Consider the following 19,686-nt stretch of genomic DNA (forward strand, 5'->3'; position numbering starts at 1 on the left):
TTATGTAAAGAAGTAGGCATCCAGAATTATTGTTTTTAAATCTCTATTTTTGACCCACAAAAACCGGTTGTTCATGATGAATGATACTAATTATCATAGTTTGACCCTAATTTTACCTACTGCAAAAATGCCACCAAATTAAACAGTGCCCAAGAAAACCATCTGTTCAAACTCCTATAAAACTTGGTTAATCCACACACATGTTAAAACAAACTAGCTCCTGAATCACTGAAATATTGACTGACAATAATATCAAATATTAAAATAATACTAATATCAAATATTATTTAAAGCACCCAAGTAGTAAAATAAACACAAATTATAAACATACGAAGAGTTCAAAATTAATTTGAGGCTGTTGGTTATAAAAATTTTCCTTTCTACACAGAAATATGATTTTACACATTTGTTCATGTTGCGTCAATATAACTAAGTACAGCAAACCTATTATTCCCCTGATAAAGAGCGGCAGGGATATTTAAGTATCCTAGGTAAGCTGATTATTTTGGTAGGAAATTGCTTCTGTGTATCTTAGCCTTATCACTATGATGTATTTATAACCCAATACATTTTTTCTTCTATTTACAGAAGTGTCCTTCATAAGGCAGTGCGCTGAGTTTAAAAAGCAAGACTTCCAGTAGCTTTTTCACCCTTATTAAAAGTAGTTGGTATTTGGGGCACCGGGGTGGCTTAGTGGGTTAAAGCCTCTGCCTTTGGCACAGGTCATGATCCCAGGGTCCTGGGATCAAGTCCCACATTGGGCTCCTTGCTCAGTGGGGAGCCTGCTTCTCCCTCTCTCTCTGCCTGCCTCTCTGCCTACTTGTGATCTTTGTCAAATAAATGAAATCTTTTTAAAAAAGTAGTTGGTATTTAAATAGTTCAATAATGAGAAAAGGCTGCACAGTTACAATACGTTCACTGATAAATCCTTTACTGGGAAACCGCTAACGGCAACTCCAGGAGAAAAGATATTTTGGTTCATTCCTCCCTATTAAATGGCTAAAATCCAGTTTCATATTCTGGGATAGCAACCTCTGTTGGCATACGCTTTCCTTAGGACATTCCAGCTCTCTCTTGACCAACTGCAAGGAATCGATTCTATTTTCTTTAACTGCATGAGAGACTGTGGACTTGAAGAAACAAACTGAGGGTTTCAGAGGGGATGGGGCGGGGGAATGGGTTGGCCTGACAGTATTAAGGACGGCACGTATTACATGGAAAACTGGGTGTTACACCTAAACAACGAGTCTTGGAAGCCTACATCAAAAACTAATGACATAATGTACGGTGACTAACATAATTAAAAAAAATAAATTAAAAAAAAGTGCTTGCAACACTGTGGGTCATATCTTCTCCTTGTAACTCTCTTGGGTTTGCATTAAACTCTTTCGAATCTTCCATCTTCTAAATGATGGTTTACAGCATGTCCTTTACCTGTTGTCCCCTGTGTCTGTCCTCTGTACTTAACCCCTTACATGAGCATCTGCTCCTACAGTTTCCATCACCATCTGTCGGTGTCTGGGTCCTGAGCTGTGCACCTGTGCTGCTGCTTGGCCCTCCGATACAGGCCTTACTGACACCGTCACCACTGGAAATTCAACAGGGCCAATGGGTATCCGTCTGACATTCCCCTCCCCCTTTCCTCTCAACTCCCAGATCCTCCTGCCCTGGGCTCTTCGGGTCCTCATGTGCAGGTCCGCAAATGTGCAGAAGATTCTCTGTCCTGACGTACACAGTCCCTCTGGCTTTAGCCCCGTACTGGAGTCTGTGCTGGGCCATGGACTTCAGGTCCGGACTGCCACAAACATCCAGCTTTCTGACTGTGTCCTGTCCTGTATATCAGAAATCAACTTCCCAAAACACTGACCTGGTCTCTCCTGTAACCCAGAAAAGCTCAGCCTGTCTCCTTCTTTCTCATTCATTAGTTCATTCATTCATTCACACAGGAAAGACTGCATATCTGCTTCCGTATCAGGCACTGTGGCAGGTGCTGGGTACCCAGCAGGGAAGAGCAAAGGCACTCGGAGCTCGCAGCCCACCTGCTTTGTTGAGCTTCATGTTGTAAGGACACTCGGTCCCGCTCAGGTTTACTTGCGCTTCCGATCATACTCATAACCCACATGCCCCACTTGAACTGGTTAAGCGTCCTAAGACTCCCACATCAGCAACTGTACTCTGTCTGTGTCCTCTTCATGGTCAGCTGCCAATCCCACGTCAGTCCTTTGTATGCCCTAGCTGAATCCATGAAGAGTTTTTAAAGGAAATTAAGGAAAGAAAATGTTCAATATCATCCTTTGGACTTCTCACCCCAGGCTTTACTGTTTGGTCTTTGGAAGAGCAGCCTTCATGGCTAGCAGAAGTTTCTCATTCATTCATGCTTGCATAAAATGCATTCATTCATTCATTCACTCGTTAAAGAAAAATCCCAACCGTTGTGTTAGGTGATAGGAATTTAGCACTAACAAAACATAGCTGGTTTCTCCTCTTAGAATTCCAATGCTTTGTGCTCCGGACACAGGCAAACAACAAGTTTAATTAACGACAGAGCAACTGATTAATTAAAGGAGAGCCTCTCACTCCTGTACCTCGTTCTCCAACTTCCAGGTATTGGTATTCTTCTTTTCTCACTACGTTATTGCTAGTGCTGCCCCACCTCCCAAGGCAAGGAGTATATATATTGAACGGCTGATTCCCAACAGACACCTGCCTCTTCGCTGTCAGACATGACGAGATTCATGTAATAAGAAAGGGCAGAGGACCACTCCCTTCCTGGACCTCAAATATCTACATCTTAAGTTAAATGAAAAAAAAAAAAACTTTACTTTTTATTTTCATTACTCAACATGCAGGATAACTAGAAAAAATATAAAAACAAAACGAAGAACAAGGTGAAACCCATCAGGAACTCTACTTCTAGAGACTCAATTATTTTTGCTAAGTATTTGTTGTGGGCGTACATTGTGCCTGTCCCACCTGGGGCCGGAGGGTGGGGGGCAAAGTGCTGCAGACAGGGCAATAATCAGATATACTCTCTCTCCTCCTTGAGCAGGGGCACTTACTCTCCAATGACATATGGGTTGAATCTCTACTATCTTCTTTTCAGTACATATTTTCCCATGCATATATTTATTTTTAAATGGCTGCTTAAACACTGTCTTGTAACCAGTTGTTTTTTCTAATTTAGCAGTATCTTGGGAACAACTTTCTCTGTCAAGAAATATGCACGCACAGAAAATCCTAACTGTTAAACAAAAACCACCTTCAAACATCTGCCTTTCCTTGTCTTTCTTGTCTCTTAAGCTCATTTACATCGTTATATGTGCAAGGACTCACCAGGTAAACAGATAAAAAGGCATTTTTTCTAGATAGGGTACCAACACTGAATTTTCAGGCAAGAAAGGTATCACTATGTATTTTGGAAGACAACTGAATTTGATGTTTTCAATTTTTTGAACATTACAATCTTATTTCTTTCCTCAAGTATTCCTATTTATTTTTTGTTGTTGTTCTGCTTAAATGGCTACAGAACCTAAACCAACAAACCACTGATGTCCATATTTGAATGAGTTTTCTGCCTTTTCCCATATGCAAACTTAAATAGTCACTTGTACTTCAGCACATCATAATCACAGTTTGAAGACAAAGGGGATGTTTATTCCTGATGCTGGAACTGCCAAATGCCATTATTTCTGTAAATACAGACTCTACATTTTGGCTGGCCAAATGTCCTTCCCAACAACAGAACAGGTCCATTCAGAACAAATGAATATAGCATCATGCATTTTATGCCATGCTTATAAATTAGGGAGCAAACCCCACTATTTTTGTCTTATTTTCTGTCATCCAAAATCTCTCTGCCTTGCCTCATGCTTCTCCACCCCAACGGCTCATCCCCGCTCTGGTTCCCAGGATACGGTGGCACCCTACTGCCTTTGAGGACTGCACCCCCACTGCCAGCGGAGTGTCCTCTAGCGCCATCTTGAATGGCTGAAACTCCTCTAGTTCTGCAAGCCCACGTCATCTTGGATCTCTCCTAGGGACACCAAGGACCCGTGTCCTGTGCTGCAGCAGTAATCCACACCCACCTTCATGAGCTCACCCCTTACAGCCTCTTCAGCCCGGCACACAGCACTTTCCCACGCGGACTCCAACTGCCCAGCAGCTCCTGCCTAGTGGTGTTCAATAATTACCTTTGATCTTAATCATCAAAACCACTGATGGAAAAGTATTACAGACAGGATCGTATACGAAGCTGAATGTATATTCCCCAGTCTGAATGCTTCACAAAAAAGAAAACAATAATGAGCTCATCAGTTGACTTCCCCTCAAAATCTGTCAAATGCCATGTGAAAACAGATTCCTTCCAATGTCTACTGAGGGCCTGTCAGGTGCCAGGCTTTGTTCTAAGCACATCGTGCTTCATGTCATTCCATTCTTACAAGGACGTTTTCACAGATGAGGGAGTCTGGGCACAGAGATGAGCCAAGATCTGAACCAAGACAATGTGGCTTGCAGAGCTATTAAATTTAAAATTAACTACACTTTAACTCAGAGTGGTAATAAAAAGAAAACTACTTTTTCAACATAGTCTCATCATACAACCTAGTGATTATAAACTCACTTGACATCAATTATTTCTTTTTGGGAAAATAGTACAGACATTTTTCATTTCATAAAATTGAATTCATTTTTATGATGATTCATTTTATGGTTATTCCAGCCACATGATTAAAAAAAAAAAGTGCCCCCTCTTTTTTTTTCTGGCAAGAATCTTCAAATGTCTCATGGACTCTATCTAAATGTCACTTTCAGGTTTCTGAAGTCATTATTCATTATCCAGTCTTTTTCCTCTAGGGTGAATTCTAGAAATGTTCTATTATGCTTTTATTATCTTTTCTCTAAATTTGGGGGGGGGAAACGAGAAAAAAGCATTTACTAATATCTAATAATTGTACATCTCCCAGGAAACAGACGGCTGTCTTAATTTCCTACAGATGGCAGATTTTTTAATTTCCTAGAGTTTGTTTTAGTCTATTTTTTTTTTTTTTAAGACAGAGAGTGTGTGTGCCCATGTGAGTGGGGTGGAGGTAGGGTCAGAGGAAGACGGAGAGACAAAGAGTCTTAAACAGGCTCCATGACCAGTGCTGAGTGGGACACTGTGCTCCATCTCACAACACTGAGATCATGACCTGGGCTGAAATCAGCATTCAGATGCTTAACCAACTAAGCCAACCAAGCGCCCCTAGTCTCATAAATCCTTGACTGAATATGCTGAGAATGTGAAACTAGAAACTAGATCCCACTGATGACACCTTGGCATAAGAGTATATCCTTTCTGCAGAGAATGTACCAGGGCAGAAAGAAGGAGTTTATTAAGAGAAGTACTCTTGCCATACTCAAAATCCACAGCTCAGAATATGGTCAAGGTTGTGGTTTTGTTTTGTGGTGGTTCTTCCAGTAAGGAAAATACACACTAAATGGAAGTTACCAATCTGAATGAAGGTAGCAAGTGGTAGCTGTTTAACCTAAAAGTTTCTAATAATAATACACTGGGTCATCCTGAGACGTGGCTGGCTGCTTTCTGGATGTTCTCAGAGAGAATTACTAAACATTCTGAAATTTGCAGAAAGGACTCCCGCACTATCTGGACTTTGCAGTACATTACATCCCAAGAAACTTCCAATGATAAAATCTATTATCGCAGTCTTGAAATCGCTCCCAACTTTATGCATGTGATCGTAACTCTTAGGGTAGGATGATAGTCCATAAACCACTGTTCATTATGTTAGAAAAGAGTCAAGCCTTAAGCATTCTGTGTTCTCTTTTGTTCCCCCTCTTCCACTTAAAAGATGAACTCAAACATTTATGGAAACCTGACTCTGTGCAAAGTGCAATTCCAAGGCCTTACTATCTTTCAAGTAATTTTTAGTATTACCTCCATTGTACAGATTAAAAGTCTGAGGCAAACTTGCCCAAAGCCACATGAACTGGAAACAATTTTAGAATTCAGGGAGTCTAAATTTCAAGAACTTTTGTAAAATTCAAAGGTTTTACAACAGTCATGAAATTCATTTGTGATTTCTTTAAAACAAATATAATATGAAAATAATTATTAGTTGTGAAGCTTGCACAGAGTACGCCTAACATTTGCTGAGAATTTATGACATGTGAGGCTAAGAGCTCTGCGTGGGTCATCTCGCCGACTTCTTGCCCTGCCCCAGTGAGGCAGGCGCTCTATTCATCTTATTTTAGAGATTTAAACTGAGATTGAGAGGTAGTAGAAGTGTCCTGCCCACGGTCACTTTCTGATTTGACCCCATGATCCTCAGCTGTCCACATCTTCCGGTCTGACCTTTCCAAGGCGTGGTGACTAGAATCTTCTTTCCCAGATATCAGGGATGGAGATTCTCCAATTCTTGCCTCCTCCATGTCTAAGTGGTGACACCAGATTGGAGCATGGTGGCCCCCAGAAGTGCAGGTCAGTCTTCCCAGGCCACTCTCAAGCAAGTCTGTCATTAGTCCCCTCGGCTCATGAATTTTATGGGCCTCTAGTTGGCTTATGCCCACAGAAAAGGGAGGTGGCTGTGTTTTTTCTCTCTCAAAGTAGCCTGAGTTTTATGTCTGCTCCAGTGATCAGCAGAGCGCATCACATTAGCGGGAGAACTAAGACATCATTGAAATGTTGACCCCTGGGGTCATAGCAGCAAGCTCTGACTCTCTCTCCAAATGCACTTCTCATTTGGGTGCTTACTCATCTACGACTTGGCCCTGGCTAAATCAGGATGTAGCCCGGCAAAAACAGAGGGTTACATGCATAGTCCAGTCTCAGCAGAACACAGGGGCCACCCAAGACGGGCCACCAAGCGAAGGAAGTGAAACATTTCAAAAGGCCACCTCTAAACCCAGCTCTTCGTTCTCTGTTCCTTTTGTCAGCACACTGATTAAAAACAGAACGGAGGACCACAGGGGAGGGAAGGAAATCTGAAGGGGGAGAAATCAGAGAGGGAGAGGAACCATGAGAGATTTTAGACCTGGAAAGCAAACTGAAGGATTCAGAGGGGAGGGGGGTTGGGGGAGGGGCAACCAGGTGATGGGTATTAAGGAGGGCGCGTGTTGTGATGAGCACTGGGTGTTATATGCAGTAATGAATCACTGAACGTTACACTGAAAACTAATGAGGTACGGTACAGTGGCTAACTGATAAAAAAAAAAAAAAAAAAAAAAGAAAATGGTCCCCCACTTTTTATACTGATTCTACTTCCCAAATCCCAAAGAAAAACAGCATATAACTTTTTTTTTTTCTGGTTCTTTCTCTGAATGCTTCAAAACTGTCATTACTTCACTAAGAATTCTGTTCTGTTTCATTTTTGTTTGTGAAAATAGAATTTCCTTTGACCTTTAAAAATCACTGGATTTGGAAAGGACCTCAGGATGGACTAGAATGGCTGAGTGCCCCTTTGTGGTTATCCCTGCATCCCAAACTCGACTGGCCCAGCCCCAGGAGAGGGCACAGGCCTGTCTGTGTGTCACCTAATCACTGTACTGATTACAAATTGAGGCAATGAGCCTCTGGCCACATCCCTACTCAGAAAATCCAATCGATCCTTTTAACAAACCTGGTCATTCACCCCAAGTTTAGAAAGGATATACACTTATAATTTTGTGACTTATTCTGAGTACAGTATAGGTGTAAAAAAATTTCAGGAACAGAATGTCAGTTAGAAATCACCAGAGGTTGAAGGTGTGACTTGCAAGAAGCTCACATTTCCCAATCTCGGAAGAGTCCTGTAAAGGTTTTCCCATCCTCCACATGGCCCCAGGGCCTTGAAGGTTTTCCTCTGCCAAGAGTTCAAGAACAGGCATTTTGTCTTGATAAACTGCTAGTATCATTTAAATACTATGAGAAATCAGAAAAGGAGATTATCTATTTTTAGGGTGGTTGCTTAATCTTGTAATGAATCTGCAAAGGACAAAGAAGATGGATGGTTTAGAACAGTGGTTTTCTTAAATAGATGAACAAAACAAATAGAACTATCATAGGGTTTCCAAGAATGAATAGAAGTTGCTAAATGAACAGGTTGGGATTAATAGTAATAATTATTATTGTTAATAGATCAGAGATTAAGGAAATAACAGTGTCTTTACATGTAGAGATGGAGCCTGAATACTTTTCAACTCAGTATCTGAGGAATTTCTTTTTTCTTCTGTTGTTTAGTTTATTGACTCATTATTCTACCCAAGCAAAAAATAAAACAATAACAAAATCCAAAAAAAAAAAAAAAAAAGAACAGTGGTTTTCAAAACTTGACCAGACTGTACTCAAATAAGATGGCAATTCAAAAGGAGTTTCCTGTTTTTTGTTTGTTTGTTTGTGATTTGATTTTGTAATAAGAATCCATCAAGTTTAGAAAAAGAAGGTGAAAGATTTCCAAACAGTAGTTTTCCAAACAGTGCTGAACCTTTGAATCATCCAAGGAGGTTCTCAAATATCTTAATCCCTGGAGGCCTTCACACCAGGCATACTAAGAACCTTCTGGAGTGGACTATGGGAAGTGGTATTTTTAAAAAACCCTCCCCAGGCAATTTTAACACACTCTTCCAGAAGTGGTCCCCATTAGTGATACGGCCACTAATCCAGATATTCAGAAGAGCATTTTAGTACCTCCGGAGCTTATAGTTCAGCATCAAGACTGATTGGGGATAAAAATAAGAAAGACTAGTTCTAAACAACTGAAACAAAATAGAAATCTGAGACAGAAATTTTGATTTATAACTATATGTACATACAGTATATTCTATTCTTGAGTTTTCCTCAGAAACCATCAGAATTTACTAAAAAAAAAACCTATATGGAAAATCCTTTCTATACAAGAATAGGGTTCTGGTTTTTGTCTTATGAGAAAGTAACTAAGAACTCTTCTACTTGACTTTTCTCCTACAACATTTTAGTCTAGAATATACCTTGAAAATGGCTATTCATTACTTGAAACAAAGCAAAAACAAATTGTCTAGTTCAACTAATTAGGTTTTAAAATTGCTTTAATTTTTACTTAATAAACAGCAGAAACATTTTTTGAGGTTCTCTAGAATTTATTTTTTTTTCCTCCATAAAGTACTGACATATCGAATCAAAAGAAATGGAAAGACTAATTCAATGAAAGGTGTTTCCAAATCCAAGAAGCCCTCTTTCTAAAAATTAAATCCATTACTCACAATACTTCTCTTCATCTCTGCATTTTAGCTCCTGGGAGGAATAGTTAAGGTTAAGTTTCCCTACTTGAGAGATTCTCTCATTTTAGATTATCCAGGATTTTTTTAACCTCAACTTTCATAATATAGATTTAATAGTGTCTTAAGTCATCGCTGACTTGTATCTTGTCTGATCGAGGTCTCCGTAATTTGACCTTTTTAGGAATATTGAGTAATTAAAAAAAAAATCCTTCCCCTAGTTCAGAAGTGACCCACGAAGTTGACCTATCGATCTCATAATTACTACAAAGAAGAACTGATTTAAAAAAATAATGAAGCAAATGATTTAACGAATAGATACTGCTCAGTGAGCGAGAACGTGGTTAGTTGTTCTGTCTAGGCATCCTAAATAGGAAAAAAACAAAACAAAACAAAGAAACAAATAAAAACACCCCCCAATCACCCAAACTTAAAATTCTGGATTTATTTTCCACCCATGCCCTCCCTTTCCTTCTACTGATTTGATCACCAGGATCTCTTAACATTTGTTCTGCTGATAAATCTACTGTCCACTTCTTGGTTTCCATGATCATAGTAGGGTTCCAGGTACACATCCTTAAGACTGTACACTCATTTTCTCCAGCACCTTCCTTCACTGATCCCCACTGTTATTTTTCTCCTTCTTCTTGACCGCATTCTTGAGATCCTGTGGATTGGCTACACGCTGATGTGCCTCAAACCCTGGAATGCTCTGGCTCTTCGGTTCTTTTCTATCACGGCTAAAGCTTTCCTACTTTATAACAAATTCAGGTGTGTTTTTTAAACCTTACCCCCTTTCTTGTCTTCTCTAGTTCTGTCATGTTGTTTTCTTTACTTCCTAGGTTGAAATGCTAATTTCTTATCCCATCATAGGTCACAGAAACCTTTGAGAAAACAGTGCGTCTAAGAGCCATGTCTCCCCGAATAGATACACTTAGGAATACTCTTGGCTAAAAATATTACATTGCTGTGAACACAGGTATGGCTGGAAGGCTCATAACAATAACTTTATTAAAGTTAGTAACTTTTATTGCTTTAAGGTCCTTTTTTCTCATCTAATCACCTTTCAAACAACTGTTCTGTAACTTACATTCTTCTCTTCCACCTTTTCCTTAACTTGCCTCATATGTGTGTCTTCCTCTTTTTTTCTATTTCATTTTTGACCCTGTAGGAGTATCCTGCAAGAACTATCTTCTGGTATTATTCAGAATTACACAATTTCAGGATATTATTTTACTGCTGGCTGATACTTAGTTTTGGAAAGGTTATATGAAGGCAGTCTGCATGTCCTCTTTGTAGATAGATAAACACTTCCTCCTTTCTCTTTTTGTTGTTGTGATCACCTCAGTCAGTCTAGTTAATACCCATGACCATAGTTTATGATTTCTTCCTGTGATGAGAACTTTTAAGATCTACTTTCTCAGCAACTTTCAAGTATACGACACAGTATTATTAGCCACAGTCACTGTGCTAGTCATTCCATCCCATGACTTAATTATTTTTTCTAACTGGAAGTTTATACTTTGAGCCCCTTCATCCATTTTGTCCACCCAGTAAATAATTTTTTAACTTGATCAGAATACCGATGGGATATTTTTCTTTTTTCAGTTTTTCAGATGCGAAGTGTTCGCTAGGCTCTAACAATATGTTAGCCACTTTCTGTTAGTCCTTCCGGTCCATTATAACCCATTTCCATCTGCATATTTGGGTTATTTGTTTTCATCTAAAAGAAAACAGTGCTCACATTTCACTAAGAACATGGCTTATGGTCAGGGAGAGCACTCTGTGTGTGTCTCTGTTGGCTGTCTTCCAGACACATCATCCTGTTTGAAACAAAGTCTCCCCTTCTCTTCCCTTTGCTTAATTGGAGAGACGTCCCCCACTCAGCCTCTGCAGATGGGCTTCCCTTGGCCATAGTGTGCTGATTTTTGGACTTTACATCTCCTGACTCTTTTCCTGGAAGCCCCAGTCCCGCACCCCTCTCTGGACCATGGGGTCAGTCCCTGCCCTTGGAGCACATTCCATCTGGTAAGTCTGCACCAGCCCCTGGGTCTCATGGAGAAACCGCTTCAAGAGTCAACTTTAGACTTCAGCCTTTCAGATGAAGGAGTTCTGCCTGGAGCTCTGCTCCTTACTTTTTGCACAAGTCAAAAAGGAACTGTGGCCTGAACCTTGGTTATGCCATCCGTCCCATCTGTCCAGTTCCATCTGTAGCGAATCTACCAGAAATGCATCAGAGTCCACACCCCATGAGCAAATGGTCTTCCCTCCACTGTACCCATGGGGTGCAGGTGTCTCACTATATAAAGTCCTTTGATCATTTATTTGAAGTCTGAGTAGGAAGCAAAAACCAGAATTAGACTCCTGGGCTGAAAAATCATTATTCCTAAAAGACCTTGCATTTACTTACTTTTTTTTTCTTTTCACCTGACCACTTTTACAACATCCTTATGATTTTAAACTAAGAAGTATATTTTATCATCTTGATTTTAGATGAATTTGTTAAAGGTCAAGTCTTTACGTAGTGCAAAGGTTATATGTCCAGGATATTTTTTTAATCTTTCTTTATTCCTGTAAAAGAAGGAAAGCGATCCACATATATCAAAAAAAGGCAGATTTACTGCAGAAACATAGAAAACATCTTATTCAAATTTGTATCTTTAGGAAAACAGCCTGAAGATAGAGAGATAGACACACGCACAGACACACACACACACAGTATATCCATAATATAAATTTCCATAATAATTTTGATAATCAAATACTTTTGATATGCTATTTGCAATGATGAGAAACTGGAAACAACAAATGTCCAGCGACCAGAGGTGTGGCCACAGAAGTGAAGTTGTATTCCTGGTGCACAGTCTTACACAGCTATTTAGAATTTGTTAAGTAAGAATACTGTATGGGGCAAAATATGCTAAATATGTTAAAATATGCTAAATATTTAATGGGAAAACCAGTATAAAAACTGTACGATGCCATGATTCTAACTACACAAAGTCATGTAGTTTTAAAAAGACTACAGCAAATACATAGAAATTATAATCATTTGTGTTCAGTTATTAGGACTACGGCCGTTTATTCTTTCTTTGTCTATCATCTCCGTCATTTCTTTCATGTCTAATGATTTTGAAATTCAAAGGATAAATTTTTAAATGTTTAATGTTTGCATACAAAGACTTTGAGGTGTAAAAGCTTCTTGCGTGGGTCTTTGAAGAAGGTAAAAATCAACCAACATGAGAGTTAACCTTTAAAATGTTGATACCATTTTTGGAGGACAATTCATAGCTTGTTTTTATATACAAAACAAATATGAACGTGCATGCCCAGGAGTGTACACCTGCCCCTTCGGACTTCATTTCCAATCAAATCACAGTTGTAGCTATGAAAATGGGAATCACAAACTGTTAAGATTAGCCACCTGTTATTTCTGCTCCCTGTTAAAGGTCTTCTCCAACCCTGACCTTCTTACACACAACAGTCACTGGTCCCCAACTCCCATTTCGTCACCAGGGAAATCTGGGCCTAGCTGATGACTACACGCACGAGATTAAGACCATAACCTTCCGGAGGCCTGAACCGATACATGGACGCGTACACATCCTTGATAATATACTCCCTAACAATTACGGGTCACACTGGAAGATTTATCCTATGATACTTCAAGAATGTATAAGGACCTGAGTTCAGAGCTATCTACCATCCGTAATGAGGAAAATTCCGAGTCAGAGGGACAACCCCTTCCTTGTTCGGGGGTTCTGGGCCCGTCTGGAGATCCGAGCCAGTCTCCTAAGGGCTCAATGACAAAACGCTGTCGCTTTTGCAGGACCCCGCTTTGCCGGCTCGGGTGGTCACCCTACAGCGGCTCAACCGGGCCCGTTCATCAAAGGAGGGCTCCCAAGCGCACAGCGATCCGCACGAGCCGGGTGGGGAGCCCCAGGCCCCGGCCCCTTGGGAAACCTGCTGGAGCACCGCCGCCTCCCACCCGCCGCACGCTCGCCCTCGGGGGCGGAGGGGCCTCCGCGCAGCGCAGCCGCCGCGGCCCGAGCCACCTGCCCCCGGGCGCCCCGCGGGCAGGCCTGGCTCTGGCGGCCCCGGCTCCCGGCGCCCACCCGCGCGTGCCCAGGCGGGGACGCCGCATCCCGCCGCAGGGGCAGGGAGGGGCCTGGCGGCCGCCCGCGCCCCTTCCCCGCGGAGGCTTGGGGCGCCCCTCCACCCCCCCACCCCGCTGGGCCCTCGCCCCCCGCCCCCACCAGCCCTGCCCGGCCCGGCGAGGGCCACCAGCGCGCGCCCGGGCCTCAGGCGGCCGCGACCAACCTGTAACCCCAGTGCTCGCAGCGGTCATGGTGCCGCGGGCGCGGCGGCGGCGGCGGCGGCGGGTCAGGCGCGGCGCCCACCCCGCGGGGACGCGGTCCCTCAGCTCCCGCGCTCCGCTGGCGCGCGCCACCCGGCCGGGGCCGCGGCTCGGCGCTCGGCGTGCAGGCGCGTGCGGCTGCCACCCGGGCGCGGGGCCTGCGGGAGAGGGGGTGGGGGGTCAGGGCTTTTTGCTCGCGGCTTTTTTTTTTTTTCCTTTTTTTTTTCAAATCAGAGTTGTCTTTGCCGCAGGGGCTGCGACGGCGCGGCGGGCGGCAGGGAGGGAAGGGCCGGGGAGGCGGTGCGGCGGTCGGCGGGAGCGGGAGGGTCGGTGCCAGCAGGTTCCTTCTCCCGCGGCCGCCGGCAGCCGGTCTCCCAGCAACAGCTGGGTTCTCCTCCGCCGGCGCCGCTCGTGGTCTCGGCCTGACCCCGGCCACGGCCGTGCGCCTGGAGCCGGGCACACGCGGGGCACACGCATAGGGACGCGCAGGGCCCGTGTGCGTGCGTGTGTGAGCGCGAGGGAGCGATGCGGGCTTCCCGGACACAGTTCCTGAGGATGCGGGCTAGTCTCACCTTCTGAGTGTGAAATTGCGAAATAAGGAGCGCACAGGTGACACTTACAGTCTCCTGAGCACGTCCCCATTTCCCCCTAAAATTAAAAATTTTCGCTATGTGGCTGAGACAGGATGTCCATCCAAAAATTGATGGTCACCTGCGTGCCCTGTAGGGGTCGGGGCCAAGAGCCGCCCCTGCTGTCTTCTGCAGCTTCTCGCCGACCAGGTTTAGGGAAATCTTGGGATCTTGAGCGCCGCCGTACTCGGGCCAGGAAGGCATCTTCTCTGGGCTGTGCTCCCTGAAAACCTCAACCCGGGGCGGGCGTCTTGCCTTATAGTAACCCACCGAGGAACCCCTGAGGAGCAATTTAAACATCATCCACATAGGCACACACATAGAAGGAGAGAGAAAACTGAACGAAGCTTTCCCCTAAGAGAGAAATTAGAACTCCTGAACAAAGAACAATCCCCTCTCATAAAATATTATAGCCCAAGGGAAGAAAGTAAAGTCATAAGCACACTGTTTAAAAATGTATTTTCAGGTTATGTATATTTAATTAAGTTACACGGAGAAAAGAAACCTAGGCACAATCTATTCACTTCAGGCCAACATTAGCACCTTTTTTTTTTTTTTAAAGAAATTTAAAAACAATTGGCATTTCAAGAAATGCAGAAGCATGTGGAAGAAGTTTTTTCAAATATCTGAAAATTTCAGAACAACTATATAAAAACTCACGTTTCCGACAAATGAAGAAATCATGTGGAAATATTCTCACAACACAAAATGGAAAGCAATTTAAACATTAATAAATCTATAAGGTTTAGAAAAACTACCCATTTGTTTAATCCTCTTACATCATTGCTCTCAATTGTTTGACTTAATGCTCGTTTATTTCACTTTGTATCTCTAAAATATATAGCTGTGCATTTTTTTTAGAATTCGTCGAGTCAGAATAATCCGTTAGAAAAACATATTAATGAAATAAAGTCAAGATTTAGAAATTTTGTGAATGAAGTAATAATGGCATCAGTTTTAGTAATCTCAGCAACACCCCTCACAATCAGGCATTTCAGACTCTTATCCATCCCTGATTAAACTATGGCTGTGTGAGTATTTATAATTTGCATTTAGTTGCCAAACAACCCTATGAATTATGAAAAAGGCCTTGGGAAATGCATGGACCAAAGAAGTGATGGAAAAGCTCACTATAGGCCTCCCAGAATCTGTAGGAACTTGGCATTTTTGGAGAGTAGACAGTCATCATAAAAGACAGATTTTTAATGTCCCAAATATCACTTTATTCCTCTACCTACTCATCATCCCTTGCGTTTTCTTATTAGTAAAATTAGGGAAGTCCAACAGGCTCTGTAGCTAAATTTATTGCTGTAATTCAGTAGAAGTGAATTGCTGTTCTAAGAGTTCAATACCATTCACAGGTGTGTATTGTTTGACTTGCAAAACATTTTTGACAAATTAAAATCAATTGCCAACATTGAAAACCACGAGATTTTCAGTTTATCCTGAGAAATGGGAAGATCTGGGCAGGTCAGGCGTGCATTTCCACGTGATAGAGAGCAGCGGTTGATGTCCTGTGTGTCCTTTACAACAGGCATATTCCTCCCATTTGCCCCTTCTCCAAAGGGCCTGTTTCAGTGCCTGGCCCTGGAGGAAATCTGAGTGTGAGAGCCTATGTAGTTAAATCTGCGTTCAGCAGTATGAAATCAGGGAAGGAGAGCTGTCAAGCGGAGAGAAAACCCACAAATACGGGGAACTTTATAATACAGAGGATGAAGCCATGTTAATGTACTACCAAATAGTAAACTATGAACTGGGGAAAATTTCGTTCATAGTCTGGCAAGTGCTTAGGAATGACGGTGACTATGACACTCAAGATAGTAAGAATTTAATGAAAATGGGATATTTCTTCTTAAGAACTCATCTGTCCCTACTGCTTATTTCTATCTAAAATTAGTATCCCACTTGATACCACAGTGAGTAACTGAGAAAACAATAACAATTGCTAAAAGAGATTTTAAATATCCCTGGGTGGGATCTGGTGCCTGGTTGGCTCAGTCGGCTAAATGTTGGACTCCTGATCTCAGCTCAGGTTTTGATCACAAGGGTCATGAGTGCAAACTCCATATCCAAGCTGGATGTGGTGCCTGCTTACTTAAACATAAAAATACTTTTAAGGGCACCTGGGTGGCTCAGTCAGTTGGGCATCTACCTTCAGCTCAGGTCACAATCCTGGAGTCCCAGGATTGAACCCCACATCGGGATCTGCCTCTCACCCTGCTCTTGTGTTCTCACACACCTTCTTTCTGATAAATAAATAAAATCTTTAAAAAAAAACTTTAAAGACTTAAAAATAAATCCGTGGGGGATGCCATGTGTTTTATGGAAATATAGGAACCTGTTCGACTCCAGGATTCCATTAAATTGGATTCATGTGTAAATGACACAGAGGTTAAGATTGGTTTTAATCTGTACACACTTGCTTATACTGTGTGATTTCAGGGTTGACATATGGCTCACTTGCCCCTAAATATTGATGAGATTGAATTTCCTCTGTTGGAGACACTTGGGGCAGGGAAACTGAAGGTCCAGAAGACCTAATTTAAAAATATAAAAAGGCGAAGCAGGAGGCATCTCTCTACTGCTCACTAACTCACAGATTAGCATGTTCTGAATTCAGTCTATACAGAATAGATGCATTTTGATGATGGAGGGCCGGAGGGAGGCTTACCACAGTGTGTTTCCTAGATGTCCCAGCAGGAAGCATGATATTGAGTTTCTCTGGGGTGTTCTTGTCTTCTCATGAATCAGCTTTCCAGGTAGCCACAAAACATTTGCTCACCACTTAAGTATGGCGAGGCTTTGGAAGACACCTTGCATGTTACCTTTTCCTTAAAACAATGTTTCCTAAACTTTTTGATAATAAGGATCCCTGGGATGATCTTAAATATTTCCATGGAGATCCTGATTAAGTATTTCTGGAGTGGGACATACAACTATGGAGAATCTGTCTTAATAAAACAAGTATCCCTTTGAGCAAGGCCATTCCAGTAGCTGGCACTGGTCCATTACCATTTCTTTCTTCATAGACCAGAGTGGACTTGCCTACTTTCTTCCCTCTCCTGTAAATTCCATGCACCTCCATCATCATATGGACACTGGACAAGTTCTAGAATTTTGATAGACCCTGACATGATGCTGTAGCTGTGAAAAACATGTGAGTCCAACTAGGTGGTCAAGAACCATTGGCAGAGTCAGACTTGAGGTCAATCTAAGGCCAGATGGCCATTTAATGTTTCAAGAAGTTGTTGTTTGCATTTAAATCAGTCACAGATAGGGGATAGGCTCATGACGCCCTTCAACAGTGAATAGAAGAAGGAAAGATGCTAGTAAACCTCAGACAGAAGCGGTGACTCTTCACATGGGCAAAAATATGTTGGAGCAAGAAATGCAATCAATTTCTTTTATGGAAGGAAAAACTGCCTAGTAATGGAGGAGGGATCCAGAGGACAAGCTGGAATTTGAGAATCATACGGTGAGAAGTGTGGTCTTCACACTATGCTTACGTTACAGATTAATTTAAAAGAATTCAGAGCTCACCATATTGCTCTACTTCATGTTTTCAGAAAGGAGGCTGTGAAATAAGGAATAAACAACACTGCTACTATGGGGGGAGCAGACCAGAGGTCTCCTTGTACTGAGCAGTAGCTGAGCCAATCGCCCAGAGAAACTGCTGCACTTCTGAAAACAAAGGTCATGTTTTAAAAGTGTTACTCGACTAGAAAATGATGCATGTTTGGACTATTTCATAGTAAAAGTTGCCACCAGATAGAAGCAAATCTTTCAGTTCTGAAAATAACCTTGAAGATCTCATTTATTGTATAAAATATCTTGTAAGTTCATGATAACCAGGGGCTCAGACACCCCCCCCCCGCCGTTGATGCGGGAGGGCACTTAACAAGACAAGCCACCCAGAGGTCCTGGCCCGGAGGTGAGGGATCTGGAAGGGGTGACAGAGAGGACCGTTGCTGGTGAACTCAGGGCCAGCGACAGTGGGGGCTGCCCATCTTGCTAATCTCCTCTTGTAAATTGTCCAGGAATCGTGACCAACCGGAACCCCAGAGACACCGTGCCTGGATGGAATAAATAGCGTGAGAGGTGAGAGTAGATCTGAAGAGCACGAAGAAGACAAGGGCGGATGGTGTCGGATCCTGTCGATGCCACCCCAAGCCACTCAGACAGGCCAGGGCACCCATCCCCAGCTGCCATTAGGGTGAGGGCTAACTTCCCATAGCTGTCCCCTTCTTCAGAGAATGGCCTTCTTCAGAACAGGGGGTGCCTCAACTTGGAAGATAAGATGCTCCCCGCCCCCCACCCCAGGGATGCTCTGAAACCAAAGACACATGGACGCGTTTGGACCGAAACCTGGCTTCTTGCCTCAAAGCAGACCAACTCTGGTATAAGTCATCCCCAGAGCTCCCTGCTGGTCCCGGCAGAAGCTAGCATCCGTCTGACTCCTGCGTCTTTCCTTGTTCTCTTCCTCAGCTCATCTTAGCTGGACCTGGCAACTGGCGGCTCCTGGCCTCCTCCCCTGTCCTGGAAATGTATGCGCCGCCCACCATTCCCCACAGGGAGAACCATTTTCCAGGACGCAGTCTTGAGAAAGCAATGCGTGGTTGAGACCATCTGGTTAGTACACGTCCCTGAGGCCCGGAAGGTCTCTATTTAAACTTAAAGATTCGGGCAAGTGGGTGTGGCCATCTACTCTTGCGGCCTCCTGACAAGCCTGGTAAGTAAGTTCCCTTGTTGATCAAACCTGCCACCTGCCATTCGACCTTTCTTTGGTCACACCTTGTCCTCTGTCCTGGAGTCAATTTCATATTTCATCTGGGGAGCCCCTGAGGTTTCAAACCAACTCATATACCAGGCCCTCCTGTTACTCAGGTTTCATTCCTCCAAAACCACTGGAAGCAAATACCTGATAAAATTAGGAAAATAGTTCTTACTAGGTTTATAAAATGGAGGATACATAGGCATGGTTTGAATACATTTTCTTAAAATTCTTGGCATTCAAGACACAGAAGGGATCAAAGTTACTAAGGTTACCAGTCCTGGGCTTCCTGTTTCACAAATGACAACTGCTCCAAAGTTCAAGTATATTTTCTAAGCACAGTGTAATTATTTACTTTTTTTTTTTTTTTTGGTTTGAGATTTATGTATTTATTTATTTATTTAAGAGGTCTTATTTATTTATTTGACACAGAGAGAGAGAGCAGGAGAACACAAGCGGGGGCTGGGCAGCAGAGGGAGGCTTCCCCCTGAGCAAGGAGCCCGACATGGGGCTCGATCCCAGGACCCTGGGATAATGACCTGAGCCAAAGGCAGATGCTTAATGACTGAGCCACTAAGTACTATATAATTTTTTAAACCCAATGACCTAGTTGTATAAGTTGGGTTCAGGTAAGCAAAGGCAGTAATGATGCAGTCTGTTTTTTTCTCAGTGTTGTATTTCAGCCTGGTGAGTAACACAGC

General features: G+C 42.7%; 1 protein-coding gene across 3 annotated transcripts in view; it reads right to left on the reverse strand.

The window, feature by feature from the left end:
* Positions 1–13,571, reverse strand: part of NALCN (sodium leak channel, non-selective) — a 316,125-nt gene extending 302,554 nt beyond the window's left edge. The window contains exon 1 of one of the 3 annotated variants that reach the window (XM_044250049.1): positions 13,549–13,571. The gene's annotated coding sequence lies outside the window, so the exon portion shown is untranslated. The remainder of the gene's footprint in view (positions 1–13,548) is intronic. The other 2 variants (XM_044250048.1, XM_044250050.1) reach the window with 2 other exon arrangements.
* Positions 13,572–19,686: the final 6,115 nt, after the last annotated feature.

The sequence above is a fragment of the Neovison vison genome, chromosome 5, assembly GCF_020171115.1.
Source record: "Neovison vison isolate M4711 chromosome 5, ASM_NN_V1, whole genome shotgun sequence".
Classification (NCBI taxonomy): Eukaryota; Metazoa; Chordata; class Mammalia; order Carnivora; family Mustelidae; genus Neogale; species Neogale vison.